Source organism: Anomaloglossus baeobatrachus, unplaced genomic scaffold (assembly GCF_048569485.1).
Source record: "Anomaloglossus baeobatrachus isolate aAnoBae1 unplaced genomic scaffold, aAnoBae1.hap1 Scaffold_835, whole genome shotgun sequence".
Taxonomy (NCBI): domain Eukaryota; kingdom Metazoa; phylum Chordata; class Amphibia; order Anura; family Aromobatidae; genus Anomaloglossus; species Anomaloglossus baeobatrachus.
Genome location: NW_027445223.1, coordinates 31335 through 46399, shown reverse-complemented (window position 1 = coordinate 46399; position 15065 = coordinate 31335). Strand labels below are relative to the sequence as shown.

The following is a 15065-nucleotide window of genomic DNA, read 5'->3' as shown; positions in this document are numbered from 1 at the left end:
GTTCAAACGGAAAATACATCAACAGGCAGACTACAGAAAAGCTTACTATCAAAGGTTAGAGGGGGGCTTTCTCAGAGGGCTTTTTACAGTTTTTCTATTCCCAATTAGCCGTTTAAGTGTACTTATTGAAAGTAGTAATTCTTTCATAGGCCGCCCTTTCTTAGTATTTGACGTTCCTTATATTGCGGTATGAGGCTTTGCAGCAGGTTGCAAACATTCATCACCCATGACTGTCCCCAATTGAGCTCAGAAGCTCAATGTCTATCATGACCTCTCTTTTAGAATGTCCAAGAGCAAGCAAACTATTCCTCCAGGAGAGGGCGCCAACAGACTACTAAAGAGATCATCATTACTCAAAGAAAACCCCAAAAACCAATGCATGATAGGAATAAACAGGTAACTTTCTTTGGAGTGGAAGCGGAGAGATCGCACCAGATGCCAATTCTAGATCTTATCACACCTGTGGTCACTGCAGCAGCAGGTGAATCCACTTTGTCCAAAAGGGATCTATTCCATTCAATTGCAAATGATCTAGATAAGACAGAGAACTGCAGCACGGGACATAGCCGAGTTGGTCAGGTTGAGTGGTGATGAGTTTGCTATTTGGATGAATAAAGAAAGTCAAAAGTGTGAAAGATAAAAAACAAAAGGAGGAAGTGTGAAAAGTGAATGGGCCAAATTGAGGTGCATATGAAGACGTATGCTTTCTTCCAATTCATTAAATCGGGCTAATATGAATCAGGTGAATTGAGTTCTGCTTTTGGAAACTGGGTTAAGAAGGGGTGCACCGGTCCTGGAGGTACTGCAATACCAGGTCAATGCGTGGAGTGGACAGAGCAAGCTCTTTTTCCATCTCCCTGTTCTAAAAATCCATTTAATATATGGTCCCCAGATAGGGGACGTATCAGATATTAAACTGATAAGAACAGATTTAATGAAGCTTTCCAAAGCACCACAAAAAATGCATGACCGAAGTCACACCAAAAACAGTGCAAAGGCTAGGATTCGTGTGGACCCCACCGTGAGGAGAGGGTCCCCAAAAATCAACCCCGTCCCTCCGAGCCAGAAGGCCACAGCAAGGGTCAGGGATCTTCGGTGCTCCCCCAAGCCGAAGCCTGGTTGAGCCTTGTCGTTGCTCCCAGCGTCCACCCAGGCATCTTACCCAAGTGGAGTAGAGAGCTACTAGTTGTTGGTTTCGCAGCCGAAACTGCCCGGACCATCAAACGGTGTTGGTTTCTCAGCCCAAGGCTAACCGGACCTCCAACCGGGTGTTGGTTTCTCAGCCGAAGCTGACCCAGACCTCCAACCGGGTGTTGGTTTCTCAGCCTAAGCTGACCCGGACCTCCAACCGGGTGTTAGTTTCTCAGCCCAAAGCTGACCAGACCTCCGACCGGGATTATAAAAATTTCCCTTCCTAGCCAGAAGGCCGGGATAGGGTAATATGCTCAAAAAGTATGAAAAGGCAAGGTACGGTGTGCTACAGAGCCCAAGGCTTGCCGGGGTCCCAAGCCAGCAAGCTCAGACTCACTCCAGGGTCCACAGCCCTGGGGCACGTTGTACCATAGCCCCCCATCCTTACTCAGTCTAATAGCCTCGATCCTGGTAGGGCCATGTTTTCCACTAGATGAATATACTATCCACCCAGAGTACTAGCAAGCGCAACCTTCCAGTGTGCATTGTATCATTGTACTAAGGTGGCCTGGAGCTTAAACCACCTCTTCGAACAACACTACACTTGATCTTAGCCAAAAGGCCGAGAAGCGATAACCAGAATTGGTTTGGGCCTCGAGTGGCACCCTGGCCTATGCCGGACACATCTTAGGGAGAGAGAGCGAGAGGGAGACAAACCCACGCCTACAGAAGACATTTTGTCACCCAAGCCAACCCTTGAAAAGGCTGCTTTGCAGAGCAAAAACAAGAAGAATGGTGCGTTTTGCAGCCGCCGCCCCCCACTGCAATGAATCTGAATAACTCCTCCTTTAGGGCGCAAGCAACTCCCCTCCCCCTTGCAGTCTTTCCAATTCACGATACAAAAAGACGGACAGGACAGGTTGCCTGACTTTCCGTCACTGCCACCCTTTGCCATCCTTACCCGTAGAAAGCCCTTTCATCATCCCCAAACCCTAATCTTTTCCCTTTCCTTCCCAGCCCCCAAACCCTGCCCTCTGTACCCTTCTCACCACCCGCATCCCTTCTCCTGTCATCCCCCTACCACCCGGGAAAAAAAGAGCTTGCCCCCTCCTTACACTAGCCCACCCTCCCACCCAAAGAACAACTTCTGCTGCGCAGCTTGTTTTCTAGGCAGCAGCGCTATTGTGATGTCAGCGGGGGCATTGTGACAAGCCGCCAGTGTTCCGTCTCTTCATGTTGTGCACAGTTCAAACGGAAAATACATCAACAGGCAGACTACAGAAAAGCTTACTATCAAAGGTTAGAGGGGGGCTTTCTCAGAGGGCTTTTTACAGTTTTTCTATTCCCAATTAGCCGTTTAAGTGTACTTATTGAAAGTAGTAATTCTTTCATAGGCCGCCCTTTCTTAGTATTTGACGTTCCTTATATTGCGGTATGAGGCTTTGCAGCAGGTTGCAAACATTCATCACCCATGACTGTCCCCAATTGAGCTCAGAAGCTCAATGTCTATCATGACCTCTCTTTTAGAATGTCCAAGAGCAAGCAAACTATTCCTCCAGGAGAGGGCGCCAACAGACTACTAAAGAGATCATCATTACTCAAAGAAAACCCCAAAAACCAATGCATGATAGGAATAAACAGGTAACTTTCTTTGGAGTGGAAGCGGAGAGATCGCACCAGATGCCAATTCTAGATCTTATCACACCTGTGGTCACTGCAGCAGCAGGTGAATCCACTTTGTCCAAAAGGGATCTATTCCATTCAATTGCAAATGATCTAGATAAGACAGAGAACTGCAGCACGGGACATAGCCGAGTTGGTCAGGTTGAGTGGTGATGAGTTTGCTATTTGGATGAATAAAGAAAGTCAAAAGTGTGAAAGATAAAAAACAAAAGGAGGAAGTGTGAAAAGTGAATGGGCCAAATTGAGGTGCATATGAAGACGTATGCTTTCTTCCAATTCATTAAATCGGGCTAATATGAATCAGGTGAATTGAGTTCTGCTTTTGGAAACTGGGTTAAGAAGGGGTGCACCGGTCCTGGAGGTACTGCAATACCAGGTCAATGCGTGGAGTGGACAGAGCAAGCTCTTTTTCCATCTCCCTGTTCTAAAAATCCATTTAATATATGGTCCCCAGATAGGGGACGTATCAGATATTAAACTGATAAGAACAGATACTACACTTGATCTTAGCCAAAAGGCCGAGAAGCGATAACCAGAATTGGTTTGGGCCTCGAGTGGCACCCTGGCCTATGCCGGACACATCTTAGGGAGAGAGAGCGAGAGGGAGACAAACCCACGCCTACAGAAGACATTTTGTCACCCAAGCCAACCCTTGAAAAGGCTGCTTTGCAGAGCAAAAACAAGAAGAATGGTGCGTTTTGCAGCCGCCGCCCCCCACTGCAATGAATCTGAATAACTCCTCCTTTAGGGTGCAAGCAACTCCCCTCCCCCTTGCAGTCTTTCCAATTCACGATACAAAAAGACGGACAGGACAGGTTGCCTGACTTTCCGTCACTGCCACCCTTTGCCATCCTTACCCGTAGAAAGCCCTTTCATCATCCCCAAACCCTAATCTTTTCCCTTTCCTTCCCAGCCCCCAAACCCTGCCCTCTGTACCCTTCTCACCACCCGCATCCCTTCTCCTGTCATCCCCCTACCACCCGGGAAAAAAAGAGCTTGCCCCCTCCTTACACTAGCCCACCCTCCCACCCAAAGAACAACTTCTGCTGCGCAGCTTGTTTTCTAGGCAGCAGCGCTATTGTGATGTCAGCGGGGGCATTGTGACAAGCCGCCAGTGTTCCGTCTCTTCATGTTGTGCACAGTTCAAACGGAAAATACATCAACAGGCAGACTACAGAAAAGCTTACTATCAAAGGTTAGAGGGGGGCTTTCTCAGAGGGCTTTTTACAGTTTTTCTATTCCCAATTAGCCGTTTAAGTGTACTTATTGAAAGTAGTAATTCTTTCATAGGCCGCCCTTTCTTAGTATTTGACGTTCCTTATATTGCGGTATGAGGCTTTGCAGCAGGTTGCAAACATTCATCACCCATGACTGTCCCCAATTGAGCTCAGAAGCTCAATGTCTATCATGACCTCTCTTTTAGAATGTCCAAGAGCAAGCAAACTATTCCTCCAGGAGAGGGCGCCAACAGACTACTAAAGAGATCATCATTACTCAAAGAAAACCCCAAAAACCAATGCATGATAGGAATAAACAGGTAACTTTCTTTGGAGTGGAAGCGGAGAGATCGCACCAGATGCCAATTCTAGATCTTATCACACCTGTGGTCACTGCAGCAGCAGGTGAATCCACTTTGTCCAAAAGGGATCTATTCCATTCAATTGCAAATGATCTAGATAAGACAGAGAACTGCAGCACGGGACATAGCCGAGTTGGTCAGGTTGAGTGGTGATGAGTTTGCTATTTGGATGAATAAAGAAAGTCAAAAGTGTGAAAGATAAAAAACAAAAGGAGGAAGTGTGAAAAGTGAATGGGCCAAATTGAGGTGCATATGAAGACGTATGCTTTCTTCCAATTCATTAAATCGGGCTAATATGAATCAGGTGAATTGAGTTATGCTTTTGGAAACTGGGTTAAGAAGGGGTGCACCGGTCCTGGAGGTACTGCAATACCAGGTCAATGCGTGGAGTGGACAGAGCAAGCTCTTTTTCCATCTCCCTGTTCTAAAAATCCATTTAATATATGGTCCCCAGATAGGGGACGTATCAGATATTAAACTGATAAGAACAGATACTACACTTGATCTTAGCCAAAAGGCCGAGAAGCGATAACCAGAATTGGTTTGGGCCTCGAGTGGCACCCTGGCCTATGCCGGACACATCTTAGGGAGAGAGAGCGAGAGGGAGACAAACCCACGCCTACAGAAGACATTTTGTCACCCAAGCCAACCCTTGAAAAGGCTGCTTTGCAGAGCAAAAACAAGAAGAATGGTGCGTTTTGCAGCCGCCGCCCCCCACTGCAATGAATCTGAATAACTCCTCCTTTAGGGCGCAAGCAACTCCCCTCCCCCTTGCAGTCTTTCCAATTCACGATACAAAAAGACGGACAGGACAGGTTGCCTGACTTTCCGTCACTGCCACCCTTTGCCATCCTTACCCGTAGAAAGCCCTTTCATCATCCCCAAACCCTAATCTTTTCCCTTTCCTTCCCAGCCCCCAAACCCTGCCCTCTGTACCCTTCTCACCACCCGCATCCCTTCTCCTGTCATCCCCCTACCACCCGGGAAAAAAAGAGCTTGCCCTCTCCTTACACTAGCCCACCCTCCCACCCAAAGAACAACTTCTGCTGCGCAGCTTGTTTTCTAGGCAGCAGCGCTATTGTGATGTCAGCGGGGGCATTGTGACAAGCCGCCAGTGTTCCGTCTCTTCATGTTGTGCACAGTTCAAACGGAAAATACATCAACAGGCAGACTACAGAAAAGCTTACTATCAAAGGTTAGAGGGGGGCTTTCTCAGAGGGCTTTTTACAGTTTTTCTATTCCCAATTAGCCGTTTAAGTGTACTTATTGAAAGTAGTAATTCTTTCATAGGCCGCCCTTTCTTAGTATTTGACGTTCCTTATATTGCGGTATGAGGCTTTGCAGCAGGTTGCAAACATTCATCACCCATGACTGTCCCCAATTGAGCTCAGAAGCTCAATGTCTATCATGACCTCTCTTTTAGAATGTCCAAGAGCAAGCAAACTATTCCTCCAGGAGAGGGCGCCAACAGACTACTAAAGAGATCATCATTACTCAAAGAAAACCCCAAAAACCAATGCATGATAGGAATAAACAGGTAACTTTCTTTGGAGTGGAAGCGGAGAGATCGCACCAGATGCCAATTCTAGATCTTATCACACCTGTGGTCACTGCAGCAGCAGGTGAATCCACTTTGTCCAAAAGGGATCTATTCCATTCAATTGCAAATGATCTAGATAAGACAGAGAACTGCAGCACGGGACATAGCCGAGTTGGTCAGGTTGAGTGGTGATGAGTTTGCTATTTGGATGAATAAAGAAAGTCAAAAGTGTGAAAGATAAAAAACAAAAGGAGGAAGTGTGAAAAGTGAATGGGCCAAATTGAGGTGCATATGAAGACGTATGCTTTCTTCCAATTCATTAAATCGGGCTAATATGAATCAGGTGAATTGAGTTCTGCTTTTGGAAACTGGGTTAAGAAGGGGTGCACCGGTCCTGGAGGTACTGCAATACCAGGTCAATGCGTGGAGTGGACAGAGCAAGCTCTTTTTCCATCTCCCTGTTCTAAAAATCCATTTAATATATGGTCCCCAGATAGGGGACGTATCAGATATTAAACTGATAAGAACAGATACTACACTTGATCTTAGCCAAAAGGCCGAGAAGCGATAACCAGAATTGGTTTGGGCCTCGAGTGGCACCCTGGCCTATGCCGGACACATCTTAGGGAGAGAGAGCGAGAGGGAGACAAACCCACGCCTACAGAAGACATTTTGTCACCCAAGCCAACCCTTGAAAAGGCTGCTTTGCAGAGCAAAAACAAGAAGAATGGTGCGTTTTGCAGCCGCCGCCCCCCACTGCAATGAATCTGAATAACTCCTCCTTTAGGGCGCAAGCAACTCCCCTCCCCCTTGCAGTCTTTCCAATTCACGATACAAAAAGACGGACAGGACAGGTTGCCTGACTTTCCGTCACTGCCACCCTTTGCCATCCTTACCCGTAGAAAGCCCTTTCATCATCCCCAAACCCTAATCTTTTCCCTTTCCTTCCCAGCCCCCAAACCCTGCCCTCTGTACCCTTCTCACCACCCGCATCCCTTCTCCTGTCATCCCCCTACCACCCGGGAAAAAAAGAGCTTGCCCCCTCCTTACACTAGCCCACCCTCCCACCCAAAGAACAACTTCTGCTGCGCAGCTTGTTTTCTAGGCAGCAGCGCTATTGTGATGTCAGCGGGGGCATTGTGACAAGCCGCCAGTGTTCCGTCTCTTCATGTTGTGCACAGTTCAAACGGAAAATACATCAACAGGCAGACTACAGAAAAGCTTACTATCAAAGGTTAGAGGGGGGCTTTCTCAGAGGGCTTTTTACAGTTTTTCTATTCCCAATTAGCCGTTTAAGTGTACTTATTGAAAGTAGTAATTCTTTCATAGGCCGCCCTTTCTTAGTATTTGACGTTCCTTATATTGCGGTATGAGGCTTTGCAGCAGGTTGCAAACATTCATCACCCATGACTGTCCCCAATTGAGCTCAGAAGCTCAATGTCTATCATGACCTCTCTTTTAGAATGTCCAAGAGCAAGCAAACTATTCCTCCAGGAGAGGGCGCCAACAGACTACTAAAGAGATCATCATTACTCAAAGAAAACCCCAAAAACCAATGCATGATAGGAATAAACAGGTAACTTTCTTTGGAGTGGAAGCGGAGAGATCGCACCAGATGCCAATTCTAGATCTTATCACACCTGTGGTCACTGCAGCAGCAGGTGAATCCACTTTGTCCAAAAGGGATCTATTCCATTCAATTGCAAATGATCTAGATAAGACAGAGAACTGCAGCACGGGACATAGCCGAGTTGGTCAGGTTGAGTGGTGATGAGTTTGCTATTTGGATGAATAAAGAAAGTCAAAAGTGTGAAAGATAAAAAACAAAAGGAGGAAGTGTGAAAAGTGAATGGGCCAAATTGAGGTGCATATGAAGACGTATGCTTTCTTCCAATTCATTAAATCGGGCTAATATGAATCAGGTGAATTGAGTTCTGCTTTTGGAAACTGGGTTAAGAAGGGGTGCACCGGTCCTGGAGGTACTGCAATACCAGGTCAATGCGTGGAGTGGACAGAGCAAGCTCTTTTTCCATCTCCCTGTTCTAAAAATCCATTTAATATATGGTCCCCAGATAGGGGACGTATCAGATATTAAACTGATAAGAACAGATACTACACTTGATCTTAGCCAAAAGGCCGAGAAGCGATAACCAGAATTGGTTTGGGCCTCGAGTGGCACCCTGGCCTATGCCGGACACATCTTAGGGAGAGAGAGCGAGAGGGAGACAAACCCACGCCTACAGAAGACATTTTGTCACCCAAGCCAACCCTTGAAAAGGCTGCTTTGCAGAGCAAAAACAAGAAGAATGGTGCGTTTTGCAGCCGCCGCCCCCCACTGCAATGAATCTGAATAACTCCTCCTTTAGGGCGCAAGCAACTCCCCTCCCCCTTGCAGTCTTTCCAATTCACGATACAAAAAGACGGACAGGACAGGTTGCCTGACTTTCCGTCACTGCCACCCTTTGCCATCCTTACCCGTAGAAAGCCCTTTCATCATCCCCAAACCCTAATCTTTTCCCTTTCCTTCCCAGCCCCCAAACCCTGCCCTCTGTACCCTTCTCACCACCCGCATCCCTTCTCCTGTCATCCCCCTACCACCCGGGAAAAAAAGAGCTTGCCCCCTCCTTACACTAGCCCACCCTCCCACCCAAAGAACAACTTCTGCTGCGCAGCTTGTTTTCTAGGCAGCAGCGCTATTGTGATGTCAGCGGGGGCATTGTGACAAGCCGCCAGTGTTCCGTCTCTTCATGTTGTGCACAGTTCAAACGGAAAATACATCAACAGGCAGACTACAGAAAAGCTTACTATCAAAGGTTAGAGGGGGGCTTTCTCAGAGGGCTTTTTACAGTTTTTCTATTCCCAATTAGCCGTTTAAGTGTACTTATTGAAAGTAGTAATTCTTTCATAGGCCGCCCTTTCTTAGTATTTGACGTTCCTTATATTGCGGTATGAGGCTTTGCAGCAGGTTGCAAACATTCATCACCCATGACTGTCCCCAATTGAGCTCAGAAGCTCAATGTCTATCATGACCTCTCTTTTAGAATGTCCAAGAGCAAGCAAACTATTCCTCCAGGAGAGGGCGCCAACAGACTACTAAAGAGATCATCATTACTCAAAGAAAACCCCAAAAACCAATGCATGATAGGAATAAACAGGTAACTTTCTTTGGAGTGGAAGCGGAGAGATCGCACCAGATGCCAATTCTAGATCTTATCACACCTGTGGTCACTGCAGCAGCAGGTGAATCCACTTTGTCCAAAAGGGATCTATTCCATTCAATTGCAAATGATCTAGATAAGACAGAGAACTGCAGCACGGGACATAGCCGAGTTGGTCAGGTTGAGTGGTGATGAGTTTGCTATTTGGATGAATAAAGAAAGTCAAAAGTGTGAAAGATAAAAAACAAAAGGAGGAAGTGTGAAAAGTGAATGGGCCAAATTGAGGTGCATATGAAGACGTATGCTTTCTTCCAATTCATTAAATCGGGCTAATATGAATCAGGTGAATTGAGTTCTGCTTTTGGAAACTGGGTTAAGAAGGGGTGCACCGGTCCTGGAGGTACTGCAATACCAGGTCAATGCGTGGAGTGGACAGAGCAAGCTCTTTTTCCATCTCCCTGTTCTAAAAATCCATTTAATATATGGTCCCCAGATAGGGGACGTATCAGATATTAAACTGATAAGAACAGATACTACACTTGATCTTAGCCAAAAGGCCGAGAAGCGATAACCAGAATTGGTTTGGGCCTCGAGTGGCACCCTGGCCTATGCCGGACACATCTTAGGGAGAGAGAGCGAGAGGGAGACAAACCCACGCCTACAGAAGACATTTTGTCACCCAAGCCAACCCTTGAAAAGGCTGCTTTGCAGAGCAAAAACAAGAAGAATGGTGCGTTTTGCAGCCGCCGCCCCCCACTGCAATGAATCTGAATAACTCCTCCTTTAGGGCGCAAGCAACTCCCCTCCCCCTTGCAGTCTTTCCAATTCACGATACAAAAAGACGGACAGGACAGGTTGCCTGACTTTCCGTCACTGCCACCCTTTGCCATCCTTACCCGTAGAAAGCCCTTTCATCATCCCCAAACCCTAATCTTTTCCCTTTCCTTCCCAGCCCCCAAACCCTGCCCTCTGTACCCTTCTCACCACCCGCATCCCTTCTCCTGTCATCCCCCTACCACCCGGGAAAAAAAGAGCTTGCCCCCTCCTTACACTAGCCCACCCTCCCACCCAAAGAACAACTTCTGCTGCGCAGCTTGTTTTCTAGGCAGCAGCGCTATTGTGATGTCAGCGGGGGCATTGTGACAAGCCGCCAGTGTTCCGTCTCTTCATGTTGTGCACAGTTCAAACGGAAAATACATCAACAGGCAGACTACAGAAAAGCTTACTATCAAAGGTTAGAGGGGGGCTTTCTCAGAGGGCTTTTTACAGTTTTTCTATTCCCAATTAGCCGTTTAAGTGTACTTATTGAAAGTAGTAATTCTTTCATAGGCCGCCCTTTCTTAGTATTTGACGTTCCTTATATTGCGGTATGAGGCTTTGCAGCAGGTTGCAAACATTCATCACCCATGACTGTCCCCAATTGAGCTCAGAAGCTCAATGTCTATCATGACCTCTCTTTTAGAATGTCCAAGAGCAAGCAAACTATTCCTCCAGGAGAGGGCGCCAACAGACTACTAAAGAGATCATCATTACTCAAAGAAAACCCCAAAAACCAATGCATGATAGGAATAAACAGGTAACTTTCTTTGGAGTGGAAGCGGAGAGATCGCACCAGATGCCAATTCTAGATCTTATCACACCTGTGGTCACTGCAGCAGCAGGTGAATCCACTTTGTCCAAAAGGGATCTATTCCATTCAATTGCAAATGATCTAGATAAGACAGAGAACTGCAGCACGGGACATAGCCGAGTTGGTCAGGTTGAGTGGTGATGAGTTTGCTATTTGGATGAATAAAGAAAGTCAAAAGTGTGAAAGATAAAAAACAAAAGGAGGAAGTGTGAAAAGTGAATGGGCCAAATTGAGGTGCATATGAAGACGTATGCTTTCTTCCAATTCATTAAATCGGGCTAATATGAATCAGGTGAATTGAGTTATGCTTTTGGAAACTGGGTTAAGAAGGGGTGCACCGGTCCTGGAGGTACTGCAATACCAGGTCAATGCGTGGAGTGGACAGAGCAAGCTCTTTTTCCATCTCCCTGTTCTAAAAATCCATTTAATATATGGTCCCCAGATAGGGGACGTATCAGATATTAAACTGATAAGAACAGATACTACACTTGATCTTAGCCAAAAGGCCGAGAAGCGATAACCAGAATTGGTTTGGGCCTCGAGTGGCACCCTGGCCTATGCCGGACACATCTTAGGGAGAGAGAGCGAGAGGGAGACAAACCCACGCCTACAGAAGACATTTTGTCACCCAAGCCAACCCTTGAAAAGGCTGCTTTGCAGAGCAAAAACAAGAAGAATGGTGCGTTTTGCAGCCGCCGCCCCCCACTGCAATGAATCTGAATAACTCCTCCTTTAGGGCGCAAGCAACTCCCCTCCCCCTTGCAGTCTTTCCAATTCACGATACAAAAAGACGGACAGGACAGGTTGCCTGACTTTCCGTCACTGCCACCCTTTGCCATCCTTACCCGTAGAAAGCCCTTTCATCATCCCCAAACCCTAATCTTTTCCCTTTCCTTCCCAGCCCCCAAACCCTGCCCTCTGTACCCTTCTCACCACCCGCATCCCTTCTCCTGTCATCCCCCTACCACCCGGGAAAAAAAGAGCTTGCCCTCTCCTTACACTAGCCCACCCTCCCACCCAAAGAACAACTTCTGCTGCGCAGCTTGTTTTCTAGGCAGCAGCGCTATTGTGATGTCAGCGGGGGCATTGTGACAAGCCGCCAGTGTTCCGTCTCTTCATGTTGTGCACAGTTCAAACGGAAAATACATCAACAGGCAGACTACAGAAAAGCTTACTATCAAAGGTTAGAGGGGGGCTTTCTCAGAGGGCTTTTTACAGTTTTTCTATTCCCAATTAGCCGTTTAAGTGTACTTATTGAAAGTAGTAATTCTTTCATAGGCCGCCCTTTCTTAGTATTTGACGTTCCTTATATTGCGGTATGAGGCTTTGCAGCAGGTTGCAAACATTCATCACCCATGACTGTCCCCAATTGAGCTCAGAAGCTCAATGTCTATCATGACCTCTCTTTTAGAATGTCCAAGAGCAAGCAAACTATTCCTCCAGGAGAGGGCGCCAACAGACTACTAAAGAGATCATCATTACTCAAAGAAAACCCCAAAAACCAATGCATGATAGGAATAAACAGGTAACTTTCTTTGGAGTGGAAGCGGAGAGATCGCACCAGATGCCAATTCTAGATCTTATCACACCTGTGGTCACTGCAGCAGCAGGTGAATCCACTTTGTCCAAAAGGGATCTATTCCATTCAATTGCAAATGATCTAGATAAGACAGAGAACTGCAGCACGGGACATAGCCGAGTTGGTCAGGTTGAGTGGTGATGAGTTTGCTATTTGGATGAATAAAGAAAGTCAAAAGTGTGAAAGATAAAAAACAAAAGGAGGAAGTGTGAAAAGTGAATGGGCCAAATTGAGGTGCATATGAAGACGTATGCTTTCTTCCAATTCATTAAATCGGGCTAATATGAATCAGGTGAATTGAGTTCTGCTTTTGGAAACTGGGTTAAGAAGGGGTGCACCGGTCCTGGAGGTACTGCAATACCAGGTCAATGCGTGGAGTGGACAGAGCAAGCTCTTTTTCCATCTCCCTGTTCTAAAAATCCATTTAATATATGGTCCCCAGATAGGGGACGTATCAGATATTAAACTGATAAGAACAGATACTACACTTGATCTTAGCCAAAAGGCCGAGAAGCGATAACCAGAATTGGTTTGGGCCTCGAGTGGCACCCTGGCCTATGCCGGACACATCTTAGGGAGAGAGAGCGAGAGGGAGACAAACCCACGCCTACAGAAGACATTTTGTCACCCAAGCCAACCCTTGAAAAGGCTGCTTTGCAGAGCAAAAACAAGAAGAATGGTGCGTTTTGCAGCCGCCGCCCCCCACTGCAATGAATCTGAATAACTCCTCCTTTAGGGCGCAAGCAACTCCCCTCCCCCTTGCAGTCTTTCCAATTCACGATACAAAAAGACGGACAGGACAGGTTGCCTGACTTTCCGTCACTGCCACCCTTTGCCATCCTTACCCGTAGAAAGCCCTTTCATCATCCCCAAACCCTAATCTTTTCCCTTTCCTTCCCAGCCCCCAAACCCTGCCCTCTGTACCCTTCTCACCACCCGCATCCCTTCTCCTGTCATCCCCCTACCACCCGGGAAAAAAAGAGCTTGCCCCCTCCTTACACTAGCCCACCCTCCCACCCAAAGAACAACTTCTGCTGCGCAGCTTGTTTTCTAGGCAGCAGCGCTATTGTGATGTCAGCGGGGGCATTGTGACAAGCCGCCAGTGTTCCGTCTCTTCATGTTGTGCACAGTTCAAACGGAAAATACATCAACAGGCAGACTACAGAAAAGCTTACTATCAAAGGTTAGAGGGGGGCTTTCTCAGAGGGCTTTTTACAGTTTTTCTATTCCCAATTAGCCGTTTAAGTGTACTTATTGAAAGTAGTAATTCTTTCATAGGCCGCCCTTTCTTAGTATTTGACGTTCCTTATATTGCGGTATGAGGCTTTGCAGCAGGTTGCAAACATTCATCACCCATGACTGTCCCCAATTGAGCTCAGAAGCTCAATGTCTATCATGACCTCTCTTTTAGAATGTCCAAGAGCAAGCAAACTATTCCTCCAGGAGAGGGCGCCAACAGACTACTAAAGAGATCATCATTACTCAAAGAAAACCCCAAAAACCAATGCATGATAGGAATAAACAGGTAACTTTCTTTGGAGTGGAAGCGGAGAGATCGCACCAGATGCCAATTCTAGATCTTATCACACCTGTGGTCACTGCAGCAGCAGGTGAATCCACTTTGTCCAAAAGGGATCTATTCCATTCAATTGCAAATGATCTAGATAAGACAGAGAACTGCAGCACGGGACATAGCCGAGTTGGTCAGGTTGAGTGGTGATGAGTTTGCTATTTGGATGAATAAAGAAAGTCAAAAGTGTGAAAGATAAAAAACAAAAGGAGGAAGTGTGAAAAGTGAATGGGCCAAATTGAGGTGCATATGAAGACGTATGCTTTCTTCCAATTCATTAAATCGGGCTAATATGAATCAGGTGAATTGAGTTCTGCTTTTGGAAACTGGGTTAAGAAGGGGTGCACCGGTCCTGGAGGTACTGCAATACCAGGTCAATGCGTGGAGTGGACAGAGCAAGCTCTTTTTCCATCTCCCTGTTCTAAAAATCCATTTAATATATGGTCCCCAGATAGGGGACGTATCAGATATTAAACTGATAAGAACAGATACTACACTTGATCTTAGCCAAAAGGCCGAGAAGCGATAACCAGAATTGGTTTGGGCCTCGAGTGGCACCCTGGCCTATGCCGGACACATCTTAGGGAGAGAGAGCGAGAGGGAGACAAACCCACGCCTACAGAAGACATTTTGTCACCCAAGCCAACCCTTGAAAAGGCTGCTTTGCAGAGCAAAAACAAGAAGAATGGTGCGTTTTGCAGCCGCCGCCCCCCACTGCAATGAATCTGAATAACTCCTCCTTTAGGGCGCAAGCAACTCCCCTCCCCCTTGCAGTCTTTCCAATTCACGATACAAAAAGACGGACAGGACAGGTTGCCTGACTTTCCGTCACTGCCACCCTTTGCCATCCTTACCCGTAGAAAGCCCTTTCATCATCCCCAAACCCTAATCTTTTCCCTTTCCTTCCCAGCCCCCAAACCCTGCCCTCTGTACCCTTCTCACCACCCGCATCCCTTCTCCTGTCATCCCCCTACCACCCGGGAAAAAAAGAGCTTGCCCCCTCCTTACACTAGCCCACCCTCCCACCCAAAGAACAACTTCTGCTGCGCAGCTTGTTTTCTAGGCAGCAGCGCTATTGTGATGTCAGCGGGGGCATTGTGACAAGCCGCCAGTGTTCCGTCTCTTCATGTTGTGCACAGTTCAAACGGAAAATACATCAACAGGCAGACTACAGAAAAGCTTACTATCAAAGGTT

At 46.9% G+C, this 15065-nt stretch overlaps 9 non-coding genes across 9 annotated transcripts; all 9 read right to left on the bottom strand.

Annotated features, from left to right (window-relative positions):
* Positions 1 to 777: 777 nt before the first annotated feature.
* Positions 778 to 962, bottom strand: LOC142288499 (U2 spliceosomal RNA). Its single transcript, XR_012749265.1, has one exon. It is a non-coding gene; the product is annotated as a U2 spliceosomal RNA (small nuclear RNA).
* Positions 963 to 3153: 2191 nt separating this feature from the next.
* On the bottom strand, positions 3154 to 3344 carry LOC142288487 (U2 spliceosomal RNA). The gene has a single exon (XR_012749253.1). It is a non-coding gene; the product is annotated as a U2 spliceosomal RNA (small nuclear RNA).
* A 1388-nt stretch (positions 3345 to 4732) lies between these two features.
* LOC142288486 (U2 spliceosomal RNA) lies at positions 4733 to 4923 on the bottom strand. Its single transcript, XR_012749252.1, has one exon. It is a non-coding gene; the product is annotated as a U2 spliceosomal RNA (small nuclear RNA).
* Positions 4924 to 6311: 1388 nt separating this feature from the next.
* LOC142288485 (U2 spliceosomal RNA) lies at positions 6312 to 6502 on the bottom strand. Its single transcript, XR_012749251.1, has one exon. It is a non-coding gene; the product is annotated as a U2 spliceosomal RNA (small nuclear RNA).
* Positions 6503 to 7890: 1388 nt separating this feature from the next.
* On the bottom strand, positions 7891 to 8081 carry LOC142288484 (U2 spliceosomal RNA). Its single transcript, XR_012749250.1, has one exon. It is a non-coding gene; the product is annotated as a U2 spliceosomal RNA (small nuclear RNA).
* Positions 8082 to 9469: 1388 nt separating this feature from the next.
* LOC142288483 (U2 spliceosomal RNA) lies at positions 9470 to 9660 on the bottom strand. The gene has a single exon (XR_012749249.1). It is a non-coding gene; the product is annotated as a U2 spliceosomal RNA (small nuclear RNA).
* A 1388-nt stretch (positions 9661 to 11048) lies between these two features.
* LOC142288482 (U2 spliceosomal RNA) lies at positions 11049 to 11239 on the bottom strand. Its single transcript, XR_012749248.1, has one exon. It is a non-coding gene; the product is annotated as a U2 spliceosomal RNA (small nuclear RNA).
* Positions 11240 to 12627: 1388 nt separating this feature from the next.
* LOC142288481 (U2 spliceosomal RNA) lies at positions 12628 to 12818 on the bottom strand. Its single transcript, XR_012749247.1, has one exon. It is a non-coding gene; the product is annotated as a U2 spliceosomal RNA (small nuclear RNA).
* Positions 12819 to 14206: 1388 nt separating this feature from the next.
* Positions 14207 to 14397, bottom strand: LOC142288480 (U2 spliceosomal RNA). Its single transcript, XR_012749246.1, has one exon. It is a non-coding gene; the product is annotated as a U2 spliceosomal RNA (small nuclear RNA).
* Between the last annotated feature and the right edge of the window lie 668 nt (positions 14398 to 15065).